The 15,422-nt window shown below is 42.4% G+C and overlaps 1 long non-coding RNA gene across 1 annotated transcript; it reads left to right on the forward strand.

Moving 5' to 3' along the window:
- Nucleotides 1-17: 17 nt before the first annotated feature.
- On the forward strand, nt 18-9,568 carry LOC115837238. The gene is made up of 3 exons (XR_004032254.1): nt 18-182; nt 330-524; nt 9,137-9,568. It is a non-coding gene; the product is annotated as an uncharacterized LOC115837238 (long non-coding RNA).
- The last annotated feature ends 5,854 nt before the right edge of the window (nt 9,569-15,422 follow it).

The following is a 15,422-nucleotide window of genomic DNA, read 5'->3' on the forward strand; positions in this document are numbered from 1 at the left end:
CGGGAAGAGATCTGAGTTCTTAGCGCATAATGGAAAGGAAATATTGAAAGCAAGGTTTTTACCTAAGGAGGCTTGCCGGAGAAGCCGACCTGAGGGAAGAATATGAGTGCAAGCAGTTTATTTGGTAGGTGGGGGATGGAGAAGTGAGACGGGAGCGATGGGAACGAATATACAGTGCATAGGTGAGCAGATTAGCTCTGTGATCAATGAGGGCTTAGTCAGCTTGGGACCTCTGGGGAATTGTGTAGAAACCACTTCCAAGTTGTCACAACCACCAGGCTGATGAAGCTGACATATGTCTACACCATCTCTCTTCCTCATTGTTTTAGGGCCACTCCAGAGGTGTTAAAGCTCCAGCACTTCCAGCCTGCCTCGTGGGAAGGTCTTAGGCTGAGTCTGTACGTGCCTGCAGTAAGAAGCCAGCGGTCTGCATATAATTGCTGAAGGGTGGTGGCTGGGTACCAACAGCATTCACTACAGGCCTGCCTTGAATACCATCTAACGCAGTGCCCCGCATATCACAGGTATTGGAACATCTCTAGAAAAGATTGCCTTGTCTTATGAAAATGGCTTTTTAAAAAAATCCTAATTCCAACTGGTCATCCTAGCAACTGATAACAATAACTGACTTCCAAAATGTTTCCCAGTGATTCCTACCTCCTACTATTCACACTCTTATGTAGTTCCCTCCCACATTGTACCAGGGTTGGACTGTGAGACTAATACAATACAGTAGAATTGACAGATGTCACTGCTGAGATTAAATATAATAAAAGGCACCTTGAACTTCTATCTTAAAGGCTGCTGCCCCCGCTTTGAGAGAAGTTAGTTGCCATGTCATGAGGATACCGAGACAGCCTATGGAGAGGCCCATGTAGCAAGGAACTAAGCCCTCCACCCAATAGCCTGGGAGGAGCTGGGGCCTTCCTATAACCAAGTGGATCACCCTTGGAAGCACATCTCCCAGCCCCAGTCAAACCTTGAGATGACAGCAGCCCCTGCCAATAGTTTGACTGCAACTGCATGAGAGACTCAGTCACAAGCACTCAGCTATAGCAGCTCCTATATTCCTGACCTTCAGAAAGTATGTGAGATACAAAATGTTTGTTGTTTTAAGCTTCTGAGTTTAGGGTAATTTGCTATGCATCAATAGATAACTTCAATGCTGTGTTAAAATGCTACAATTGACATTTCTTCTTTTTTTTTTTTTTTTTGAGACAGAGTTTCGCTCTTGTTGCCTAGGCTGGAGTGCACTGGTGCAATTTCGGCTCACCGCAACCTCTGCCTCCTGGGTTCAAGCGATTCTCCTGCCTCAGCCTCCTGAATAGCTGGGATTACAAGCATGAGCCACCATGCCAGGCTAATTTTGTATTTTTAGTAGAGACGGGGTTTCTCCATGTTGGTCAGGCTGGTCTCGAACTCCCGACCTCAGGTGATCCGCCCGCCTCGGCCTCCCAAAGTGCTGGGATTACAGGTTTGAGCCACTGAGCCCAACCCCATTTCTGAATTCTTTAAATAAAGTTCCTAAACTTATGAGATTATTCTGTCAGAGGAGATTATTACCAGTTTCCTCTTCTTCCTTGTGATGGAAAAATTAAAGGCCTATGGCTCTGCTAGACTTTTAAAATTTAACAAAGAGGTCAAGGGTCCTTGCTTCATTTGATTTAATGTAAGTGGTTTATATGACAACACTTTGAAGTGATTATAGTAATTAATTTAAAATCACCATTTAGGCTGGGCATGGTGGCTCACACCTGTAATTCCAAGGTGGGCAGATAACCTGAAGTCAGGAGTTGAAGACCAACCCAGCCAACATGTTGGAACCCCATCTCTACTAAAAATACAAAAATTAGCCGGGCATGATGGACGCCTGTAATCCCAGCTGCTCGGGAGGCTGAGGGAGGAGAATCACTTGAACCTAGGAGGTGGAGGTCGCAGTGAGACGAGATCGTGCCATTGCACTCCAGCCTGGGTGAGACTCTGTCTCCAAAAAAACAAAAATAATAATATTAAAGTAAAATGAGTATTTATAGAGTGCCTATTAAATGCCTAATTGATCATTGCCTGCTCACTTCAAGGGCTGTTCTCATTCTAGGATTGGACCAATAAAGCAGCCATAAATGGTAAAATGTCACTCATGAAGGCTGAGGGAAAGAGAGCCTTTGAGGGTCTTTTGCTGGGCATTAAATGTTCTGCCTCAAAAACTATACATGTCATTTCCACTCACTACTCATTGAGACGTCACATGGCCACCCAGGCATGTGATAGCAGAAATATAATCCTACCATAAGCCTGGGATGGGGAGAGCTGGAGATATTTTGGAATAACATTAAAGACTGCTACAAACGTTGTAAGGATAGTGTTATCATCACACTTCAAAAGAAACTGCAACACGGGGGTGAGGTGACCTGTCCGTAATCGCTTGGTGAGTAAATAAAGCAACAAGGATTCAGAGCTGGGTGTTTCTGTGTTATTCAAAAGTAAAGGATCATTAGCATCATTATTAAATTTTACCCAAAATTTATTAGAACCTAAATATATCTCAGGGACTGAATTGGGAAAAAGAAGACTGAGTACTCCAGTAAAAATAGAGGCTACTCAAGGAGCCGACCTCTGATTGGGGAAGGAGTACACATGGAAAGAGGAAACAGGTAAAAGAAGAGTACACACTTTAGGACTCCACTCATGAGAAACTCAAGAACAGGCAAAACAAATCTATTGAGTTATAAATCAGAAAGCAGTTGACTCCAGGGACTATTTTTTTTTTTTTTTTCTGAGACTCTCACTCTGTCTCCCAGGCTGGAGTGCAGTGGTGAGATCTCCATCTTGGCCCACTGCAACCTCCACCTCCCAGGTTCAAGCGGCGATTCTCGTGCCTCAGCCTCCCAAGTAGCCGGGATTACAGGCATGCGCCATCACGCCCGGCTAATTTTTGTATTTTTAGTAGAGTTTCACCATATTAGCCAGGCTGGTCTTGAACTCCTGACCTCAAGCGATCCACACGCCTCAGCCTCCCAAAGTGCTGGGATTACAGGCGTAAGCCACTGCGCCTGGCTGGGGCTATGACTTTGAAGATAATTTAGGGGGTGAGGAAAATGTTCTATGTCTTGTTTTAGGTGGTAGTTTCATCGGCCTATGTAATTGTCAAGACTTATCAAAGTGAACACTTATTTGTGTTACTATATGTAAATTATACCTTAATTTTTAAAAGAAAAAGCATACTATTCAGAGTATTGGGTAATGATGTGGGCCAGGGAACAGAAGGAGTGAGAAAAGAAGTAACAGAACTTTATCACAGTCTGCAGAAAGATAGGACCCTGCCGAGGTCATCATCAGCACTTATGGCCTATGACAGTGCGATTCCTCTAGGCAGAGGAATTCAAGCAAGGAGCCTCTAGGCAGACTTAGCTCCAAGGCTCTGGGCTAACCCAACCTGCAGTGACCATCAGCTCTCACCTGTTCCAGTGAGCTTATGCCTATAGGTCCAGGCCTTGAACTAAATGTGGTGGCTCTGGACACTGTCATCATTTAAAAGGATACGGGGCCCCAAATTTGGCCTAAAAGGAGGCACAGCGCTTCCTTGCTCTGGAGCAGAAAGGACCTTACCTGGGCCTGAGTGGTTTTTGTTTGTTGTGGTGGAAAGAAAGATAGATCAGACTGTCACTGTCTTTATGTAGAAAAAGGAAGACATAAGAGACTTCATTTTGATCTGTACTAAGAGAAATTCTTCTGCCTTGAGATGCTGTTAATCTGTAACCCTAACCCCAACCCTGTGCTTGTAGAAACGTGCTGTATTGACTCAAGGTTTAATGGATTTAGGGCTGTGCAGGATGTGCTTTGTGAAAAATGTGTTTGCAGGCAGGATGTTTGGTAAAAGTCATTGCCATTCTCCAGTCTCGAGTACCCAGGGACACAATGCACTGCGGAAGGCCGCAGGGACCTCTGCCCAAGAAAGCCTGGGTATTGTCCAAGGTTTCTACCCACTGAGACAGTCTGAGATATGGCCTTGTGGTAAGGGAAAGACCTGACTGTCCCCCAGCCCGACACACCACACGTAAAGGGTCTGTGCTGAGGAGGATTAGTGAAAGAGGAAGGCTTCTTTGCAGTTGAGATAAGAGGCATCTGTCTCCTGCCCGTCCCTGGGAATGGAATGTCTCGGTGTAAAACCTGATCGTACATTCTATTTACCGAGATAGGAGAAAACTGCCTTATGGCTGGTGAGACGTGCTGGCGGCAATACTGCTCTTTACTGCACCGAGATGTTCGTGTAAAGTTAAACATAAATCTGGCCTACGTGCACATCGAGGCACAGCACCTTTCCTTAAACTTATTTATGACACAGAGTCCTTTGCTCACATGTTTTCCTGCTGACCCTCTCCCCACCATTACCCTATAGTCCTGCCACATGCCCCTCTCCGAGATGGTCAAGATAGTGATCAATAAATACTGAAGGAACTCAGAGACCGGGGCTAGCGCGGGTCCTCTGTATGCTGAGCGCCGGTCCCCTGGGCCCACTTTTCTTCCTCTATACTTTGTCTCTGTGTCTTATTTCTTTTCTCAGTTTCTCGTCTCCACCTTGCGAGAAATACCAGCCTGGCCGACATGGTGAAATCCTGTCTCTACTAAAAATACAAAATACAGGTGTGGAGGGGCAGGCCCCCTTCAGTTTGTTGCTGGTTTTTTTTTATTTTTTTTATTTTTTGGTGTTTTGTCTGGTTTCGTTTGGCTTTTTGTTTTTGTTTTTGTTTTTTTTTTTTGAGACAGGATCTTACTCTGTTGTCCAGGCTACAGTGCAGTGGCACAATCATGGCTCACTGCAGCCTTGAACTCCTGGCCTCAAGTGATCCCCCTGCCTCAGCCTCCCAAGTAGCTGGGACTACTGGCACACACCACCATGCCCAGCTAATTTATTTTTATTTTTATTTTTTTGTAGAGATGGGGTCTTGCCATCTTTCCCAGGCTGTGGCCTGAGTGTCAATAGGGCTGCATCTTGGCATGAGTGTAGGGTGCTCTGGATCTGGGTGGGATGTGACCATCTCCTGGATCGAGGTTGATCGTAGGAGTAGCCTGGGATGAGGAGAGGCCACAGCCCATTCTGTCCTCAGAGTATGTGGAGGCGTGGAGAGCACCGGGGCAATGGGTGAAACAAGTATCAAAGTATAATTTTCAAAAACTTATAATTTTTAACTCTTTTACAGATATTCAAAGATTCATTTCACTTATTAGCAAGGGAATTGGAAATTGATTTCCAAATGAACAGGTATATACATTTTTTTCAGTGAGAAATAATAGAATCTTCGAATAAGATTGCAAAGTTAGATATAAAAACTATTTAATATCCCTACAGGGCAATAAAGCCATACCTTTAAGGTTATTTCTTATGCACAGAATCAATTTGTAGCTATACCAGATGAATATATGAAAATGCATCAATTGTCTGCCGGGTGCAGTGGCTCAGGCCTGTAATCCCAGAACTTTGGGAGGCCGAGGCGGGTGGATCACGAGGTCAGGAGATTGAGACCATCCTGGCTAACACGGTGAAACCCTGTCTCTACTAAAAATACAAAAAATTAGCCGGGCATGATGGTGGGCGCCTGTAGTCCTAGCTACTCGGGAGGCTGAGGCAGGAGAATGGCGTGAACCCAGGAGGTGGAGCTTGCAGTGAGTCCAGATCGCGCCACTGCACTCCAGCCTGGTCGACAGGGTGAGACTCCATCTCAAAAAAAAAAAAAAAAAATGCATCAATTGTCTGCAAGTTAACATCTATTTTTACACCATCTACATCCTAATAAATAACAGTCAATCAAATAAAAGTTCATTACACCAGAGCAATGAATTCTCAACCTGGGGCAGTTTTAAGCCCCAGGGGACATTTGGCAATGCCTGAAGACAATTTTGGTTCTCACAATGGTGGGGGTAGGATACTACTGGCATCTAGTGGGAAGAGGTCAAGAATGCTTCCAGCCATTCTGTGATGTAGAGAACAGTCCTCTGTAACAAAGGATTATCTGGCCCAAAATGTGAACGGTGCTGAGTGTGGGAAAACCAGTCCCTAGAACAGTTTGTTAGACTGTGCTGTAGTATGACTTTGCAAAGATATATGGGATAACAAAATAATATTTTTTCCTTATTTCCTAGTGTCATGAGTGGTGCAAGGTTAGAGATATCCAGGGGCACACATGCTTGTATGTTGCCACAATGTCAGGCTTTTATTGATGCTAGTTCAATAACAAAAGCCATGAGCTATGTGGAGTTCCCAAGGAGGCATTCTCCTTAGTACTTCCCCTTCACTCCAGAGGCAGAGCCGTGGGCACACAGGTTCAAGATACTCCAGAAGTCAGTCAATATTGCAAAGCATATATAATAGTGTACTTTTTTTTTTTTTTTTTTGGCGAAGGACAGAGTCTTACTCTGTTGCCCAAATTGAAGTGCAGTGGCATGATCTCGGCTCACCACAACCTCTGCCTCCCAGATTCAAGCGATTCTCCTGCCTCAGCCTCCCGAGTAGCTGGGAGTATAGGCCCATGCCACCATCCCAGCTAATTTTTTTCTAGTTTTAGTAGAGACAGGGTTTCACTATGTTGGCCAGGCTGGTCTCGAACTCCTGACCTCATGATCCGCCTGTCTCAGCCTCCCAAAGTGCTGAGATTACAGGTGTGAGCCACCGCTCCTGGCCAATAGTGTACTTAATATATAAATGTTCTTGGTCAAACATTCTACAACAAAGTAACATTTAATATCAAGAGGAAAAAGAGATAGGAGAAAGGGTTAAGGAACCAGTCCATGGGCAAAGACAAAAGAGGTCCTAGTCTGGACTAGGCATTCCATCAGTCCTGCAAGAAAGAGTTTTTGATGTGGCACAGCCTTCCACAGCAAATGCCAAGTTCTTATCATGAGTAACTACAAGATAGTGTCAGTTAAGATGGCCATTTCAAGCTGCTGAAGGCCTAATCTTTTATAGTCACAGAGTCCTGTGGTGAGAACTGATGGTGGAAGAATGTGCTTGTTCATGTCCTTAACTGGTTGGATGTGGTCTTTATTTTTTTTTGTTTATTAAGCAAAACATCTTGTTGGCAAAGTGTTCTATGAAAAATGAAATGGAGTCTTTTTCTAAGATGGAGTTAGGTATGTCAAAGGTGCTCTATACATCTAGTTTTTGATAATTTATTATTATTATTTTTTGAGACGGCATCTCACTCTGTTGTCCAGGCTGGAGTGCAGTGGCGCGATTTCAGCTCACTACAGCCTCTGCCTCCCAGGTTCAAGTGATTCTCCTCCCTCAGCCTCCTGAATAGCTGGGACTACAGGCGCACACCATCATGCCCGGCTAATTTTTGTATTTTTATAGAGACGGGATTTCACCATGTCAGCCAGGCTGGTTTTGAACTCCTGACCTCAGGTGATCCGCCTGCCTTGGCCTCCCAAAGTGGTGAGATTACAGGCATGAGCCACGGCGCCCAGCCGATAATTTTTCTTAACACCAAATTGGCACACTGCTGATAATTGCTGAATCGGTGTAATTAATACACGATGATCCATTCATATTTTTTCTCTGTTTTTATGTATGTCTGATTTTTTTCTATATTAAAAAGTGAAAAGAAAAAGAAAAAAACAGTAGATTCTAGTCTGTTTGCTTATGGTCAATGCTATCTATAAGTGACCACAATTAAAGATCATATTAGGAAATAATATTTAAGTCTAGACGTTCCTTTTTTAATGACCTGATCTCCATACTTTGCTCATCTCCAATTGTTCTCAATTCTTTTTTTTTTTTTTTTTTTTTGAGACGGAGTCTTGCTCTGTTGCCCAGGCTGGAGTGCAATGGTGCGATCTAGGCTCACTGCAACCTCCGCCTCTCGGGTTCAAGCGATTCTCCTGCCTCAGCCTCCCGAGCAGCTGGGACTACAGGTTCCTGCCATGATGCCCAGCTAATTTTTGTATTTTTAAGTAGAGACGGGGTTTCACCATATTGGCCAGGGTGGTCTCGAACTCCTGACCTTGTGATCCACCCGCCTCAGCCTCCCAAAGTGCTGGGATTACAGGCGTGGCCACCACGCCCAGCCTGGTTGTTCTCAATTCTAACTACATCTTAAAATCACCCAAAGAGATTTTTAAAATCCCAATTCTTGGGCTCCACCTCCAGATATTCTGGTTTGATTTTCCTGGGGTAAAGCCCTGTTTTTCTTTTTTTCCTTTTTATATTTCACCAGGTATGGGAAGCTGTGGATTCATAAGCTCAGTAAATTAAGGAATTTCACATTATGAACTCAATTTGAGATGGGCTGGACTGGTGATACCTGGAAGGGGTAAATGAGAATCCACTCTGGAGGCACTTTATGCCTCAGGGAGCATCCACAGATAATTTTTCAGGAACAGTGACCAGCAAGTTGTCACAGATAGCCAGCATGCGAGAGAACAGAACCACATCAATGAGATCAAATAGAAACAACAGATAGTATAAGCAGATTCATCTAAACAGAGTAGTTTTGAACTAGGGACGTTGCTTTGGTTTGGGTTCAAGGCCCTCATTCCACTTCTCTTAGCCCACAATGGTGAGTCTTCAAGAAATATGAATATACATTACAGTTAAAGCTAGCCCTTGTTATCTGCTGGCAGGTAGACACCATTGCACCACTAATTTCCCATAGAACCTACCTCCCCCTCAAAACTCTTTATAGGAGCTGTAGTAGTTGCCTCTGTTTAATTATGGGGTTTATTTCCCACTGTGTCCTCTATATGTGGTGCTAGATATTGTTTATTTCTTTATTTCTTGTTTTTGTTTTTTTTTTTTGGGACAGAGTCTCGCTGTGTCACCCAGGCAGGAGTGCAGTGGCGCGCGATCTCCGCTCACTGCAAGCTCCGCCTCCTGGGTTCACGCCATTCTCCTGCCTCAGCCTTCCAAGTAGCTGGGACTACAGGCGTGCCCACCACCACAGCCGGCTAATTTTTTGTATTTTTAGTAGAGACAGGGTTTCGCTGTGTTAGCCAGTATGGTCTCAATCTCCTGACCTCGTGATCCGCCCGCCTCAGCCTCCCAAAGTGCTGGGATTACAGGCGTGAGCCACCGCGCCCAGCTGATATTATTTCTAATCAGCACTAATTTCTACCTCTTTTTGTGCTCTTACCTTTGTTTCAGGGGCTGGAAACCTAACAATTTCACTTCCTGGGCTACTTGCTAAAAGTCACCTAAAGACAGTCTGATTACTGCCAAAGATATGCTTTCAAATAAGATTTGGATAAAGAAGGGAGGTAGATGCCTTTTTTCAGCAGTGGAGTGATGTCCAGACCAGTAGATACAGGCATCTGTGTGAACTCATCACCAGCAACAATTTCCTGAAACTTCCTGACCTCCAGACTGCAGCTTCATTAGTGTGAGTTTAAAGCCAACTAGATGCCATTCTTAGATTCCATGCATATGGCCAAAGGTCCAGGAAATAAGAAGAAACAGGGTTGAGGGGTTGGTGTTACGGGGCATTTACTTGAATTTTCTATGCTATAATTGTCTCATCTTTAAAATGGTGATAATAATAAAATTGTCAGTTATTAAATAAATTAACACAGTGAAAAAGAAAATTTCTTCAAGGCTCTTTCTTTTTGCTTTCATTAACAGTTTCTCAAAGCCTTTCCAGTTTCTGCCCATTCTCATGTTTTTTTCTTACGGCCATATTCCACTTTCAGTTTTGTTTGTCCAAACTCATCAAACTTCATCCTTAAGATTGGTGTATTTTATTTTATTTTTATTTATTTATTGAGATGGAGTCTCACTCTGTCGCCAGGTTGGAGTGCAGTGGCGCCATCTAGGCTCAATGCAACCTCTGCCTCCTGGGTTCAAGCGATTCTCCTGCCTCAGCCTCCCGAGTAGCTAGTACTACAGGCACACACCACCACACCCAGCTAATTTTTGTATTTTTAGTAAAGACTGGGTTTCACCATGTTGGCCAGGATGGTCTCGATCTCTTGACATTGTGATCTGCCTGCCTCAGCCTCCCAAAGTGCTGGGATTACAGGTGTGACCCACCGTGCCCAGCCTATTTTATTTTAAACTACATACATAACTCATACCACAATAAAACTGATTTAAAGTATATGGCACTTATAAAAAATAACTATACCTAGTATATAAAAACATATAGAAGATTTTAGTTTTGGCAGAGGATTGAAACTATTGTAGAAAAAAAAAATAGGCCAGGCATGGGTGGCTCATGCCTATAATCCCAGCATTTTAGGGGGCCAAGGCGGGTGGGTCACTTGAGATCAGGAGTTCAAGACCAGCCTGGGCAATATGGTGAAACCCAGTCCCTACTAAAAATACAAAAATTAGCCGGGTGTGGTGGTAGGTGCCTGTAGTCCCAGCTACTTGGGAAGCTGAGGCATGAGAATCGTTTGAACCCAGGAGGCAGAGGTTGCAGTGAGCTGAGATTGCACCACTGCACTCCAGCCTGGGTGACAGAGTGAAACTCTGTAAAAAAAAAAAAAAAATCCAAATGGTGATTTTCATTACTTTCAAATAACTAAAAGAAAGGACAATGGATGTAAAGATCAGATTACACACAGGGAACAAAAAGTTAACCAAGTGGAAAAGAGGACATGAATTCTGTAATAGAGTTTCAGGAGAAAATGACGAGAAAAAAGCTAATACAGGCACAAGATATATAGTAATTAAGTCTTACCTTTATTAAATCAGGGTCCTGGAAGGAAAAGAGATTCAGAAGGTGCAGAAAATACTGGAAGATTAGAAAACTGGTAGATGAAAAGAAGGCACACTTTTTTGGTAAATGAAAATAATATATTTTTATTATTTTTATATTTCATTTGACCATCATTAGTTATGATTTTATAATAGTTCCTAACATCCTCACTACGGATTACTTTTTTCTTTTTCTTTTGAGACAGGGTCTTGCTCTGTCACTTATGCTGGAGTGCAGTGGCACCATCTTGGCTCACTGCAATCTCAACCTGTTGAGCTCAAGTGATCCTCCCACCTCAGCCTCCCAAGTGACTGGGATTATGCACGTCCCACCATGCCTGGCTAATTTTATTTATTTTTTGTAGAGATGGAGTCTTTGTTGCCCAGACTGGTCTCAAACTCCTGGGCTATTTGGTTTTTTTTTTTTTAATTGACAAGGGCCATACTTTCAAGAAACACATCAGTGATGGGTGCAGTGGCTCAGGCCTATAATCCCAGCACTTTGGGAGGAGGCCAAGGCAGGTGGATCACGAGGTCAGGAGTTCAAGACCAGCCTGGCCAACATGGTAAAACCTCATCTCTACTAAAAATACAAAAATTAGCCAGGTGTGGTGGTGCATGCCTGTAATCCCAGCTCCTCAGGAGGCTGAGGCAGGAGAATTGCTTGAACCCAGAGGCGGAAGTTGCAGTGAGCCAAGATCGTGCCATTGCACTCCAGCCTGTGCGACAAGAGTGAAACTCCATTTCAAAAAAAAAAAAAACAAAAAAAACACATTTGTAAAAACGCTAATGAAAAGGAAATCATAACTAAGATGAGAGGAAATCTGCTGAAACCAAAAAGAAGCTTGCAAAATTTAAAAAAAAAAAAAAAAAAAAAAAGGACTTCTCAATGGAAATCAGTGGAAGCCAGAAGATTTAGCACTCTTAGGAAGTCACATACAGTGAAAGAGGAACTGGATATCACTCAAGAATAAAAAGGGGCCGGACGTAGCATCTCATGCCTGTAATCCTAGCACTTTGGGAGGCCAAAGGCGGCAGATTGCTTGAGTCCAGGAGTTTGAGGCCAGCCTGGGCAACATGGTGAAACCCTGTCTCTACTTAGAATAAAAAGGAAAGTACAGATGAAATAACAGACAACATGAATTAGAAGGCCAAGGATGGCTATGGTTGGATATATGTTTTGTTTTGTTTTGAGACAGAATCTCGCTGTGTCGCCCAGACTGGAGTGCAGTGGCGTGATCTCAGCTCACTGCAACCTCCGCCTCTCAGGTTCGAGCAATTTTCCTGTCTCAGCCTCCCAAGTAGCTGGGATTATAGGCACCCACCATCACACCTGGCTAATTTTTTTGTATTTTTAGTAGAGACAGGGTTTCACCATGTTGGCCAGGGCCAGGCGCAGTGAGCCACCACGCCTGACCTTAGTCATTCTTTAATTGCAAAACCTTATTTGTTCAAAAGACACACAGAAACAGGAATATACACACATGAATGAATCTCCATCACAGATATGAAAGACAAAGAGAAAAGGACGTGTTAGGAAAGGGTGGAGGCAATGCAGGAGAATCACTCCCAATAGCAATGTGGATCCTGGACGTTTGTGCAAGAGTGGTGAATTTTCCATAAAGGCTACAGTTTTAGTTAACAATACCATCCCCAAATTACTCACCTTTTCTGCATGAATGGACTGTGTTCAGTTAGGTGCTATCATTAGGGGAAGGAGAAAAAGGAGTTATAAGTACCTTATTTAACCTATTTCTGCACCTCTTGTCAGTCTAAATGAGTTCCTCAGGAGGTTTTTTTGGTTGGGTGGTGGGGTGGTCCTCTTGTTTTTAAAAAGGTGAACCCTCAAGAAGGGAGGGGCTTCATAATCCCAAAGCTCTTATACTGAACAGGAAAAATTAAAAGCCTTCATCTAAGGACTGGAACAAGACAAAGACGCCATTTTTACCTTTTTTTTTTTTTAAACAGTTTCATTCTTGTTGCCCACGCTGGAGTGCAATGGTGCAATCTCAGCTCACTGCAACCTCCGCTTCCTGGGTTCAAGTGATTCTCCTGCCTCAGCCTCCTGAGTAGCTGGGATTACAGGCATGCACCACCATGCCTAGGTAATTGTATTTTTTAGTAGAGATGGGGTTTCTCCATGTTGGTCAGGCTGGTCTCGAACTCCTGACCTCAGATGACCCATCTGCCTCAGCCTCCCAAAGTGCTGGGATTACAAGCATGAGCCACCATGCTCAGCCCATTTTTACCACTTTTATTCAACATAATACTGGAAGTCCTACCCAGGGTAATTAAGCAAGAGAATGAAATAAAGGACACCCAAATTAGAAGGAAAGTAATCAAATTGTCCTTGTTTGCAGATGAAATGATCTTATATTTAGAAAAACCTAAAGATTCCACCAAAAAACTCTTGGAACTGATGAACAGTAAAGTTCCAGGATACACAATGAACACACAAAAATCAATAGGATTTATCTATGCTAACAGCAAGCAATCTAAAAAAGAAATCAAGAAGTTAATTCCATTTACAATGGCTACAAAGACAATGAAATCCCTAGGAATAAACTTAACCAAAGAAGAGAAAAATCTCCACAATAAAAACTATAAAACACTGATGAAAGAAATAGAAGAGGACCCCAAAACATGAAAGGATATTCCATGGCTATGGATTAGAAGAATTAATATTGTTAAAATGTCCATATTACCCAAAGAATCTACCAATTAAATGCAATACCTATAAAAATATAAATGACATTTTTCACAGAAATATTAAAAGTAATTATAAAATTCACTATGGAACCCCAAAAGACCTTGAATAGCCAAAGAAATCCTGAGGAAATAGAACAAATGTGGAGATGTCACACTACCTTACTTCAAAATATACTACAAAGCTATGATAACCAAAAGAGCATGGTACTGGCATAAAAACAGATATATAGACTGATGGAACTGAACAGAGAACCCAGAAATAAATCTGTGAAATTAGTGTCATTTCTATAAAGGTGCCAAGAACATACATTGAAGAAAGCACACTATCTTCAACAAATGGTGTTGGAAAAACTGAATATCCATATACAGAAGAATGAGACTACATCCCTATCTCTCACCATTCATAAAAATAAACTCAAAATGGATTAAAGACTTAAATGGCAGACCCAAAACTATAAAACTGCTAGAAGAAAACACTGGAGAAGTGCTCAGCAAATTGGTCTGGGAAAAAATTGTTTGGGTAAGACCTCAAAAGCTCAGGAGACAAAAGCAAAAATAGACAAATGAGATTATATCAAGCTGAAAAGGTTCTGCACAGCAAAGAAAACAATCAGTAGAGTGAAGAGACAACCTACAGTAAGGGTGAAAATATTTATACACTAGACATTCAATAAGGGTTAAGCAAAATATATAAGGAACTTAATAGCAAAAAAAATCTGATTTTAAGATGCGCAAGGGATTCGAGTAAACATTTCTCAAAAGAAACATACAAATGGCCAATGGGTATATGAAAAAATGCTCAGCATCACTAATCATCAAGGAAATGCAAATCAAAACAACAATGAGATACTATCTCACCTCAGTTAAAATGCCTATTATCAAAAGATAACAAGTGTTGGTAAGGATGTGAAGAAAGGGAATCCTTACACACCATTGGTGGAAATATAAATTAGTACAGCTATTACAGAAAACTGTATGGAGATTTCTTAAAAAAACAAAAATAGAACTGCCATACGATCCAGCAATCTCATCTCACTGCTAGGTAGACATCCAAAAACAAAAAAAGGAAATCAATATATCAAAGAGATATCTTCACTCAAGAGGGGTTAATTGACTCACAGTTCTGCATGGCTGGAAGGTCAGGAAACTTACAATTATGGTGGAAGGTGAAGGGGAAGCAGGCACCTTCTTTATAAGGCGGCAGGAGAGAGAGAGAGAAAGCAGGGGAAACTGCCACTTTTAAACCATCAGGTCTCATGAGAACTCCCTCACTATCACGAGAACAGCATGGGGAAAACCACCCCCATTATCCAATCATGGCTCAAGCCATCCTTCTACCTCAGACTCCAGAGTAGTTAGGACTACAGGCTACAGGCACATGCCACCATGCCTGGCTAATTTTTGTATTTTGTATAGATACGGGGTTTCACCATGTTGCTCAGGCTGGTCTCAAACTCCTGAGCTTAAGCGATCCACCTGCCATGGCCTCCCAAAGGGCTGGGATTCCAGGTGTGAGTCACCGCACCTGGCCAGATTAGTAGTTTCTTAGCTATGATACCAAAGGCACAAACAAGAAAAGAAAAAAATAGATAAATTAGAGTATATCAAAATTAACAATTTTGTTGTTGTTGTTTTTTATTTTTTATTTTTTGCTTCAAAGGGCCCTATCAAGAAAGTGAAAGGAAAATCTACAAAATGGAAGAAAATGTTTGCAAATAGTGTATCTCACAAGGCCCTTGTATTCAGAATATACAAAGACCTCTTACAGCTCAACAATAAAAAGGCAATTCAATTTAAAATTGGAAGTGGATTTGAATAATCATTTTTCCAAAGAAGATATACAAATGGCCAATACACACACAAAAGGATGTGCAACATCATCAGTCATTAGGGAAATGCAAATAAAACCCATAAGTAGTACCACTTCACACCCACCAGCTTTTGTATCCACTTGCTAGTCTATAATCCATGTTCAATAACTGGCTACCTGGTGAACACAGCTCACCTCAGAGCTGTTCATGAGCAT

This window comes from Nomascus leucogenys, chromosome 11 (genome assembly GCF_006542625.1).
Source record: "Nomascus leucogenys isolate Asia chromosome 11, Asia_NLE_v1, whole genome shotgun sequence".
NCBI lineage: Eukaryota > Metazoa > Chordata > Mammalia > Primates > Hylobatidae > Nomascus > Nomascus leucogenys.